Below are 12,025 nucleotides of genomic sequence, written 5' to 3' on the forward strand. Positions count from 1 at the left end.
TGAAAAATGGAAATGTAGTTTTCTTTAGTATGTTCTCTATGACTTAGTTTTCCCAGCGCAATTGCACTTTAAGACAGGAACATTTTGTTTGATGACATGGGCATTTTAATGACTCCTACCGTTTCATTTCAAGAGGAATGACTTCTTTGAGAAAGTTGGAACTGGCAGGCTGAATGGAGCTCTGCATAATCATCAGCTAGTCTGTAACAAAAACAGAAAGTGCTGGAGAAACTCAGCATGTCTGGCAGCCTCTGTGGAAAGAGAGACAGAGTTAAAGTTTCAGAGTCCAATGACCCTATTTCAGATCATCAAATCCACATTCGGACTCCCCATACAGAGCAGACCACATCCTGAGCAGTGAATACAGCACATTGGACTTGAAACACAGGAAAACAACCAGACACTTCTGTCTAATTAGCAGAATTATGCGAACTCATAAATTAGAACAGGAAAAGTTCATTCGGCCCCTCGAGCTTGCCTTGCCATTCAATCGAATCAGAGCTGATCTGATTGTGTTCTTAACTCCACTATCTTGTTTGCTTCTTATAATCCCTAACTCCCTTGTAGATCGAAATTCTACCCAACTCTGCATTGAATATACTCAGTGACCCAGTGACTATCAAATCTGAGGAAGAGAATCGGATAGACTAATGACTTTTCGAGAAAAAAAAACGCATTTCTGTTGTAAACGGGTACGGACAAGTTAGCAACCATTGTTGGATCCCCTGTGCTCCAATGTGGTGGTGACCCATGTGTGGGAATATTTGTTTCTTTTTATTCATTCATGGGATGAGGGCATCACTGGCTGAGCTGGCATTTATTGCCCATCCCTAATTGTCCAAAGGGCAAGTTACAAGTCTGTTGGTCTGGAGTCACATGTAGGCCAGACCAGGTGAGGGTGGCAGTTTCCTTCCCTAAAGGACATTAGTGAACTGGAGGAGTTTTTCCAACAATCAATAATGGATTCATGGGTCATCATTAGACAGTTAATTCCAGATTCTTTATTGAACTCAAATTCTACCATCTGCCTTGGCAGAATTAGAACCCAGGTCTGCAGGACATTACCTTGGTCTCTAAATTAACAGGCCAGCGATAATACCACTAGGCCATTGCCTCTCCTTGTTGAGAGTGATGGGATAAACGCATTGTGATATCAGAGAGTGGATGTTTACTTCACAATTATAATTGGGCTGAATCTCCTCACAATTTATTTTGTCTACTTTGAAAGGTAACAGTGGAAATTGGCCTTGATTTAAACCCATGTCTCAGAAGTACAAAGTAATTTTGGATTCATTATCACTTCAGAGAAACTGAGCCTGCTCATCCTCAGTGCTGTGAGACAAAGAGCTATTTTAAATCCCCTCTGATCTTTCTGTGTTGGCACTGTAAACTGTGAACAGGAAGCAACACTCAAAGGATCTACTGAAACCTACACAAAAAAAACCTCATCACCAGCCCACTGAGTGTTACATAAATATCAGCAGTCCTGAGTGTGACGCAGATAATCAGCGTTTTAAATTCACTGTCTGCTGGCAAATATCGATGTCAGTCTCCTCACCATCCGCTCACCCGGTCCAAATGTGCCTCCACAGCACCACAAACTCTCCTGGTGATGCAACAATAATGGCAGCTTGGGTTAACACAGTAACATTAACAAGCTGCATTTATATAGCACTTCTAACATAATAGAAACATGGAAAACAGGAGCAGTAGCTGGCCATTCAGCCCTTCGAACCTACTCCGCTATGCAACCTGATCGTGGCTGACCATGCAACATAGTACCCTGTGCCTGCTTTCTCCCCTTTTTCTCGATCCCTGTACCTCGAAGAACTTTATCTAACGTCTTCTTGAAAACGTTCAATGTTTTGGCCTCAACCACTTCCTGTGGTAGAGAATTCTACAGGCTCCCCACTCTCTGGGTGATTAAATTTCTTCTCATCTCAGTCCTTAATGGCCTACCCTGTATCCTTAGACTGTGAGCCCTGGTTCTGGACACCCCAGTCATTGGGAACATCTTTCCTGTGTTTACCCTGTCTAGCCCTGTTAGGAGTGTTAAGGCTTTCAACGAGAACCCCCTCATTCTTCTAAATTCCAGTAAATATAATCTTAACTGAATCAGACTGTCTCTGTACCTCAGTTCTGCCAATCCATGAATCAGTCCGGTAAACCTTTGTTGCATTTCCTTTGGAATATCCTTCCGCAGATAAGGAGACCAAAACTGCACACAGTACTCCAGGTGTGGTCTCACCAAGACCCTGTACAATTGCAGCAAGACATCACTGCTGCTGTACTCGAATCCTCTCGCTATGAAGGCCAACATACTATTTTCCCTGATAAAACCTTTCTGAAGAAGGGTCTAGGCCCGAAACGTCAGCCTTCCTGCTCCTCTGATGCTGCTTGGCCTGCTGTGTTCATCCAGATCTACACCTTGTTATCTCAGATTCTCCAGCATCTGCAGTTCCTACTATCTCTGATACTATTTTCCTTCTTTGCCTGCTGCACCTACATGCTTACTGCAGTGACTGGTACACAAGAAGATCAGGTCACATTGCACATTCCCTTTCTCTCCGTTTAAAGCCATGCGCTATATTTGTTTTTTTAACGTTGGATTGGTGGAATGATAATTGAGTAGATAGAGAGACGGTCTAATTCAAATGTTATGAAAAGAAGACATAAAATTAAGTTAAAAACAGTGAATTACAAGGCGGCCGTGGAAACTGACTCAAAGAAAGAACTTGCCTCTATATAGCTCCCCCCGGGTTCTGAAGACACCACAAATGCCGATGAAGTATCTTTGCAAAGAAATCAATGCTAAAAAAACTGAAGTAGGGTCACTGGACCTGCAATGCTAACTCTGTTTCTCTCTCCGCAGAGGCTGCCAGACCTGCTGAGTTTCTCCAGCAATTGGTGTTTTTGATTGTAAGAAACACTTTAGCCAATTAACACTAGGTGAGCAAATGAACAATGTGATATGGACTAGATCGGTTGTTTTATTGTTTGGAGATATCATTACAACCTTAGTTCAAGGTCAGAAATCACATGACACCAGGTTATAGTCCAACAGGTTTATTTGAAAACACAAGCTTTTGGAGCCTCAGTCCCTCTTCATGTCATGTGATTTCTGACCTTGTCAACCCCTATCCAACACTGGCACCTTCACTTCACAATCTTGATTCAAACATGGACAAAAGAGCTGAATTCCAGGGGTGAGGTGAGAATGACAGCCTTTGACATCAAGGCCACATTACTTGAGTATGACATCAATGATCCCTCGCCAAACTGGAATCAGTGCATATCAAGGGGCAAACTCTCTACAGGTTAGGAGTCAAACTTGGTACATAAGTAGATGGTTGTGGTTGTTAGAGGTCAATCATCTCAGCTCCAGGACACCTCTGCAGGAGTTCCTCAGGGTCGTGTCCTCGGCCCAATCATCTTCAGCTGCTTCATCAGTGACCTTCCCTCCATCATAAGGTCAGAAGTGGGGATGTTCGCTGATGATTGCACAATGTTCAGCATCATTCGGGACCCATCAGATACTGAAGCAGTTCATGTTCACATGCAGCAAGATTGGGCAATATCCAAGTTCAGGCTGACAAATAGCAAGTAACATTCACACTGCACAAATACCAGGCAATGATTACGTCCAATAAGAGACAATCTAATCACTGTCCCTTGGAATTGAATGGTGTTACCATCACTGAATCCCCCACTATTGACATCCTGGGGGTTACCATTGACTAGAAACTCAACTGGATTCATTGTGTAACACAGCGGCTACAAGAGCAGATCAGAGGCTAGGAATACTGCAGTGAGTAATTCAACTCCTGACTCCCCAAAGCTTGTTCACCTTCTACAAGGCAAGTCAGGAGTATCGAAGATCCTCAGGCAGCACCTTCCAAACCCACAACAACTTCCCTCTTGAAGGACAAAGGCAGCAGATACTTGGGAACACCACATGCAAGCTCCCATCCAAGCCACCCACCGTACTGACTTGGAAAAATACTGCCATTCCTTCACTGTTGCTGAGTCAAGATTCTGGAATTCCCTCTCTAAGGACATTGTGGGTCAACCTATAGCACATGGACTGCAGCAGTTCAAGAAGACAACTCAACACCACCTTCTCAAGGGCAACAAGGGACAGGCACTAAATGCTGTCCCAGCCAGCGAAGTCCACACCTCACAAGTGAATAAAAAGAAGACACTGTAAGGGGGACAAAACACCTATCCTTCTTTTGAAACATCACGCCAGTTAAAAAATTTCTTTAACCACTACTTTGGTCATCTGACCAAAAACATTTCAAATGTGTTAGTGTCAAATTTTATCCAATAACCTCCTAATTTTGATTTGTTCATGAGATGCGGGCATCACTAGCTGGACCATATTTATTACCCATCCTTAGTTGCCCTGGAGAAGGTAGTGGTGAGCTGCCTACTTGAACTGCTGCATTCCATGTGCTGTGGGTTGATTCACTTTGCCATTGGAGAGGGAATTCCAGAATTTTGACCCAGTGATGATGAAGGAACAGTGATATATTTCCCAGTTAGGATGATGAGTGGCTTGGAGGGGAATGTGTATGGGTGGTGGTGTTCCCATGAGTCTGCTGTCCTTGTCCTTTCTAGATGGTAATTTTGTGGTTTTGGAACGTGCTGTCTGAGGATCTTTGGTGAATTTCTGTAGCGCATCTTGTGGATGGTACACACTGCTGCTACTGGGCGTCAGTGGTGAAGGGGTGGATGCTTGTGGATTTGGTGCCAATCAAGCGGGCTGCTTTGTCCTGGATGGTGTCAAGCTTCTTGAGTGTTGTTGGAGGTGCACTCATCCAGGCAAGTGGGGAGTATTCCATCACATTCCTGACTTGCGCCTTGCAGATGGTGAACAAGCTTTGGGGAGTCAGGAGGTGAATTCAGTGCAGGATTCCTAGCCTCTGAATCTGCTCTCGTAGCCCCCAATTTACACTGTATTTCACTGCAAATACTACATATGGGTAACACACAATGATAAATAAATATATCCAAAAGATTGGCATCATTTCTCAGCAAAACTCTCTTTTGTTACACACTGTAATCTTGCTCATCTTCATCTCCTGAGCCTGGACCTCAATCATTGAACCTGTCATCTTTCACTGACAGGCCAGAGACCACGTGGGTCAGAGTCACTTTCATGGTTGGAATTGCATCCATATCCTGATCAATTGGTAATTTTTCTAAAGCACTGTGACCAGAATTATTTGCAACAGCCCAGCTCATTCATAACCAGTGGCGTTTAAAATTTGAGCATGTTTTTTGCTGTTCTGCTCTCTCTCCCTCTATTTACAACCAGCAGGATCTCAAAGGCAATCTTCACAGCTTCATCAACCTTTCCTGCTACCTGTAAAGATTTGTATCTATCAACCTCCAGGTATCTCTGCTCTGCAAATCTTTTAGAATTGTGCCTTTTGGTTTATATTTGCTCTCTGCTCTCTTCTTCCTAAAATTCATCTAATTTGCTGGTCATAGAGCTTTCTGACATCGAATGAATAGAAGAAGTTGCCAACAGAATACTTCAAAGGTAATCCATTTCCTTTGATGGACATTGATTTTTTTTTCCTCATTCCTTTGTGAGGAGCCCTGGGATATTTTTCTGTGCAAAATGTGCTATAATAACTCAGAGGTGGTCTTTGAGAGTAAATTTCTGTAATATAGCTACAGCGGTAAGAACCAGAAGGTGGGAACTGAGTTCATCATAAAGTCCCTTGCTTCATCATATTATCTGTTTCTGAGTTTCATCCATTCCTTGCAACAAGCTTCCAGTCATCCGACATATTGAAGCTGATGGGTTTGTCAGTGGTGAATGAATTGGCAGGTTGATCAATATTTTAATTGTTGACACATTTCTTTCTGTCATATCCTACTATTTACCAACAACTTATAAATCATGTACTGATTCAATCAGCTGCAGACTATTTGTGCCTGTGTCACAAGTTTGCAGAATAAAATAAAACTCATTCTCCTTAAAGGGACATTGTGTCCTTTCAAAAGAATTATCATTTGAAAGATTTATAGATGATACAAAATGCTGACCTTTCTACTCCGACTCCCCCAGTCCCCCACCATCACACACTCTGATTAGTTAGTTCTCCTCAATGTTTCGCTGACCTTTAACTCTGCACTTCACCCTGTTCTCATTCAAGCCACGTTATCTCTAAGAGCATTCCCCACTTCCTCACCACTTTGATTCATCCAATGCTGACAGCAAAGAATGAGGCCATTTGGCCCACTCTGCTGCTGCTGCCTCTTTGAAAGTGCAAGTCTCTTAGTAATACTTCGCTTCCCCTCCCTGCCTTTCGCCTACAACCCTTGACTCTCATCCTCTTCAAATAGAGTCGTAGAGCTGGAGAGCATGGAAACAAACCCTTTGGCCCAACTTGTCCATGCCAACCAGATATCCTGAACTAATCTAGTCCCATTTATCGGCATTTAGTCCATATCTCTTTAAACGCTTCCTATTCATGTACCCATCCAGATGCCTTTTAAATGTTGTAATTGTACCAGCCTCCAACACTTCCTCTGGCAGCTCATCCCATACACGCACCACCCTCAGTGAAAAAGTTGCCCCTTAGGTCTCTTTTAAATCTTTCACTTCTCACCTTAAACCTGTGCCCTCTAGTTTTGGACTCCTCTCCCCTGGGGAAATGACCTTGGGTATTGTCCTGGATCACAGGATGTATCCAAGTGGTTCTTTTGGATTCTGTTAAACGTCATTAAGAGGAGACGCAACAACAGCAATTTGCTTAAATATGAACATTTATTGAGTAATAATAAATGACAAAAAAGAAAGGAACATCTATTGAGCAAATAAAACGAATGAAAAAGAGAGGAAAGAAACAATAAGCCTCACACCCTTCTGCCTGTAGGAGACCCCTCGATCAATGCTGGTCTACAGGCTGAGGTTGTCCCTGGTACCATTCGTGATCTCAATCCGAAGTGAAGTCCAGCACTTGGATTGAAACTTTCTCTCTTATACAGTGTAACAAATAGCCAGGCACTGAAAAACAATTACAGAAAAATATCTTCGGCACGTACAGGAATGTTCACAGGATGCATTCAAGGTCATGCAGCTGTTGAATATCATCAACAATTTTAGCCCTTCAGCCCATCCTATACTCCTACCTTTGTGGAAGAGAGCCAGCCCTCTGATATTTGACAGTACATGTTACAATTGCAGATGCAGATGCAAATCAGTGACGGCCATGCAAGAACGTAGAATAAGAGTATGTAACCTGTACTAGATGATTAAAACTACAATGAAAATAACTATCATCAATACAAACAATACAACAATGGGGTGTACCATCAAATTAACAATCTCAGTGGCCTTTGGGCACCAACCCTTAAATATATATCCCACCCTGATGTAGGGTCAAGGCCATGATGGAACCAGCAAGTCATACCAGGTGCCTGTCTGCCTCCAATGGGTTCAAAATTGAGAGGAGCCCACAGAGGATTAGTGTTTTCATGCTTACACTAATTACAGTAATATCCTTAATTACAATCACCATGCAATCACATCACTTACATATACTCAATTTATTCCAGCTCCCCTCCCAGAATCGAGGATCCCATTCTTGCTGAGAGACCCAAAAGCTGTGAGAGGGAGAGGGGAAAAATAAAGAGTGTGCCAGACTGGCTGGCTGTTAGTCAATTTTACATCTTTTCAGTTAATCTCTTTACATAATTTGCTGTAAAATGCAGTATATTCCAGATTCAGATTCCTTACTTTGTGTCTTTTTTATCCTCCAGTTCCCTCTCCACAGATCACTTCACCCGATAGCAGTAAAATAACATCACATATGGACTTGAAATTTCTCCAGCTCTCTTCATCTGTATCGATTGACAATACTTCTTCAATTGTTTCCCTTTTTTCTGATTTTATGAGTGATTGTATTATTGAGTGGTAACTACCTCCACAAGCAGGTACAGCCTTTCACTAACAATTTCCATGGGATCAAACAATGCAGCTGTACCGTTCATCAGGCTTTCCCTTCGACTTATGCCTTCCACCTTTTATTTTTCCCAGGGATTACCAGAGACTCCTACACCACCTGAGTCTTAGCTCAGCCGTTTTTCACATACACTAATTGTTCTAATACATTACAATTTCACCTACTGTTTTAGCCATACAAACGCTCAAGATGGGGTATCAGTATGCCATCTACTATTTCTCCTCTGTCAGTCTATTATTACTCCTCCCAGAATCCATATTCTTTCATTTCTGTAACATTTGACAAAATAACCAAAATAACCATAATTCTTCTTACATCCCTTTCACTAATACTACTTTCATTGTTTTAAAGTCAGTTTCTCCATGGATTTTTCGTCAGTTTCATATCGTTTAAACTATGTTTTTGTGCCCTTCCAAGCCGCACTAATCCTTTCATGAAATAAGTGTACATGTCTGAGACCTGTTCTTCAGTGCATGATTTTTACTGTCTCAGGTTTGTTACCTCTGAGGTAGTACTCACTTTTTCACATTTACACCGGTATCCCAAGACCATGTCACACGTTCTTGACTCCCACATGATCTTATCAAATGATCTATGAGGTTTTACTTACCTCTCCACGTATGGTCCTGATGCCTCAGGTAGTGGCTTGATCACCAAATCAGTCTTTCTTAAAAAGAAAGACAAGGACACAAATATCACCAAGAGAAAGCTATCAGTTTGCTGCTCTCATCTAAACTTCCTTTTCACTGTACCTTAATTGTCATTTCAACCCAATATTCTTTTTTTTTGTCTTCTGCCATCGGTCTCTACCCATAACTACTTCATCTCATCCAATTTTGCAATTTAACTATTACCATCATATCTAATTCCAGAGATCTGTAGAGATTTGAAAGTACATAGAACATAATCTTATAATATTTTAAAACAGAAGTCATACATTTCTATTTGATTCAACACAACATACTTTGTTCTTTCTCTAAGATGACACACATTTTTTAAAGTGACTTGATAATTCATTCTAGATACTTGATATATCTCTATGTAACTTTATCCAAATGCAATATTCTGTTTACTCCCTTAAAGTCACCAGTCATTATTGTATGCATTGAAACCACTGAGACTGTGCACATGCACTCTATCATTTCCCAGAATTTCTTTACATTTTCAAGTAACTATTCCATTTAAATGTTTTGGAATACGAGAGTATATGAATCTTAATACAGTTTTTGTCATGATGTGCTTAACTGTATCCAGGATCAGTGGTTTCGAGATTCCTGACCCTCACCAAAATGCATATTTCCACAGTATTTCCCCAACACTGAAATGTGTTATCGATGAATGGTTGAGGGTGCCTCATCCATCTTTGAGTTGCGATGTTGAAATTCTGAAAATGCGTTCAGCCTTCAATCTGTCCAATTTCTAAAACAAAACAAGCTCCATCCATTCCACATTGAGCAGAATGGATTAATTAGTATAAAGCTAGAAAAGATTCAAAAAAATGGGGGTGGGGCGTAAACTCCTGCGTGTAATTACATCATCCGTTCTCACCTTTGAAGGAAGGAAAAGCCACCCCTTTGTTAAATTTACCTTTCCTAAACTCCTCACCCACAGGGAGTTGTACTTTCCACCTTCCAATGTTGCTATCACTTGGATATTAACAATGAGTTAATTTTATCATCTGGAATTAAAGATTCACTCATGTGTCAAAACAATATTTGGAAGTTCATCCTGGCCAGAAAATGAAATCCCAAACACGGTAATTTCTGGAATTAAAATTTACCCAAGTCCAAATACAACACAGAGCCAATTCCAAATGGTAAATTTTTACCAAGATTTACGAACTAAATTTTTGAATCAATATTTCACAGATTTTTGCTTTACACAACCACTGATGGTTTTTCCACACAGAACAGGCACACAACAAACTTCAAATCACAATACTTTCCCAAAATGCAAACTAACTTCAAAGTATCCCCAGATCTCGAGCTTCAGGGAATAAAAAGATGCAAATAGTAAAGACAACATTTAGCAACCAACAATCAAAGGTATATTCAAACCAGAGCGGAAAGAGTTAACACTTCTGCAAGGTTCAGTGCACTTACACAGTGCAGAAACCTAGCCTCCAGTTCTCTCTTTTTCCAGTTATAACTGTCCCCCATCCTTTAGGGGGTTCTAACTGTGCTAACATATTAGCTATAGACCTGAATCCAGAGTCTGCTGCATTCCACCCTGGAATATGGAAAGTCTGCTGAGCATCAGGTTGCTTTTCCCTTTTCTTGCACATTTTGCCAACCCCATCCTTGTTGCCAAAAATGTTTTGGATCAGAGGGTGTATCCAAGTGGTTCTTTTGGACTCGGTTAAATGTAGTTAAGACTTTAGCAATTTGCTTAAGTATGAATACTTATTGAGTAATAATAAAAGACGAAAAAGGAAAGCAATATTTATCATGTAAATAAAACTAAAATCAATAAGCCTCACACCCTTCTGCCTTTTGGGGACCCCTCGATTGATGGCTGGTCTGGAGGCTGAGGTTGTTCCTGGCACCGTTTGCGATCCTGGTCCAAGATGAAGTCCAGCAACTTGGAACGAAACTTTCTCTCTTATACAGTGTAACAACAGGCCAGGCACTGACAAACAATTAAAGAAAAATGTCTTTGGCACATACAGGAATGTTCACAGGACTCATTCAAGGTCGTCCAGCTTTGGAATATCATCAACAATTTAGCCTTCAGCCCATCCTATACAGCTATTCATCCTATCCATGTTCCTCATGATTTTATAAACCGCTATAATGTCACTCCTCAGCTTCCGATACTCCAAGGAAAAAAGTCCCAGCCTATTCAATCTTTCCCGATAGCTCAAACCCTCCAACTCCAGCAACATCTTTGTAAATCTTAATGTTGATCCAATTCCCATTTAACGTCATGTTTGAATCAGCCTGTGCCCCATAGATTCCAGATCCAAGTCATTCCCCATATAACAAAAGCTTTTCTTCATGTGGCTATTGCTTTTTTGGCAAATCATCCTGAGTCAGCCTGGTTTGCTTCTCAAACCTTCCACTGACAGAAAGAGCATCACCATTTCTCTTGCCCAGGAAATCCACCTCTTTTTGTTTAAATTTGTTTCCCACAACTTCCTCTACTCATTGAGTTCTGTGCTAAATGTATCCCTTTCTTTAGATATAATCAAAACGGCAAGAATTAACCCATCTTCAAAATATAATCCCTCCAAAACTGAGAAGCATGTTGTAGCCTCATAGTCTCCCATTTTTCTACGTTCAAGACCCTTAATGAAGATTCCACCACACTGCTCCTTGCGGTTCCACAATGAATCCCTACAGTGTGCAAAGAAACCATTCAGCCCATCGAGTCCACACTGACCCTCCTAAGAGCAACCCACCCAGACCCACACTCCTGCATTCCCCATGGCTAACTCACCTGGCTTGCACATCACTGGACACTATGGGCACTTTAGCACAGCTAACCAATCTAACCTACATATCTTTTGACTGTGGGAGGAAACCTAAGCAGACACGGAGAGAACGTGCAAACCACCCAAAGAAAGTTGTCCAAGGTTGGAATTGAACCTGGGTCCTTGGCGCCATGAGACAACATGCTACCCCTGACTTTCTGGGTTTCTCCAGCAATTTATGTTTTGTTTCAGAATTCTCGTATCTGCTGCTTTTTGGTGTATGACATTACACTGTTCCTCTTCAACCCTTTCATTGACTCTCTCTTTTTATGTCCTGGGGCTGACTCCTTTGGTTTCTGATAACGCTTCCGGCCTCAAGTTAATCAATTTTCCAGCCTGTCAGCGTGGACTCTGCCAGATGGGCAGAAATAGAATACACTATGTTTCTCCTAATTTCCTAGCAAGGACACCTTCAGTCCTACCAATCTTTCTTCTTCAAAACATTTTGTGGATTAATTATTTCAATAGAAACATCATCCAAGGATGATGGCACTGAATCATTCAGCTCATTTGAATAGCCAAAATAGACAAGATGGACCAAACGGCTAGCAAACACACCATAATACTTCTG

The 12,025-nt window shown here is 41.4% G+C and overlaps 1 long non-coding RNA gene across 2 annotated transcripts; it reads right to left on the reverse strand.

The window, feature by feature from the left end:
• Positions 1–6,893: 6,893 nt before the first annotated feature.
• On the reverse strand, positions 6,894–10,561 carry LOC125484590. Of its 2 annotated transcripts, XR_007263420.1 has the most exons (4): positions 10,464–10,561; positions 8,593–8,649; positions 7,150–7,623; positions 6,894–7,024 (listed from the first exon to the last, which is right to left on the reverse strand). It is a non-coding gene; the product is annotated as an uncharacterized LOC125484590 (long non-coding RNA). The 2 variants fall into 2 exon arrangements; XR_007263419.1 differs by having other exon boundaries at positions 7,150–8,649.
• Between the last annotated feature and the right edge of the window lie 1,464 nt (positions 10,562–12,025).

Source organism: Rhincodon typus, chromosome 12 (genome assembly GCF_021869965.1).
Source record: "Rhincodon typus isolate 14 chromosome 12, sRhiTyp1.1, whole genome shotgun sequence".
NCBI lineage: Eukaryota > Metazoa > Chordata > Chondrichthyes > Orectolobiformes > Rhincodontidae > Rhincodon > Rhincodon typus.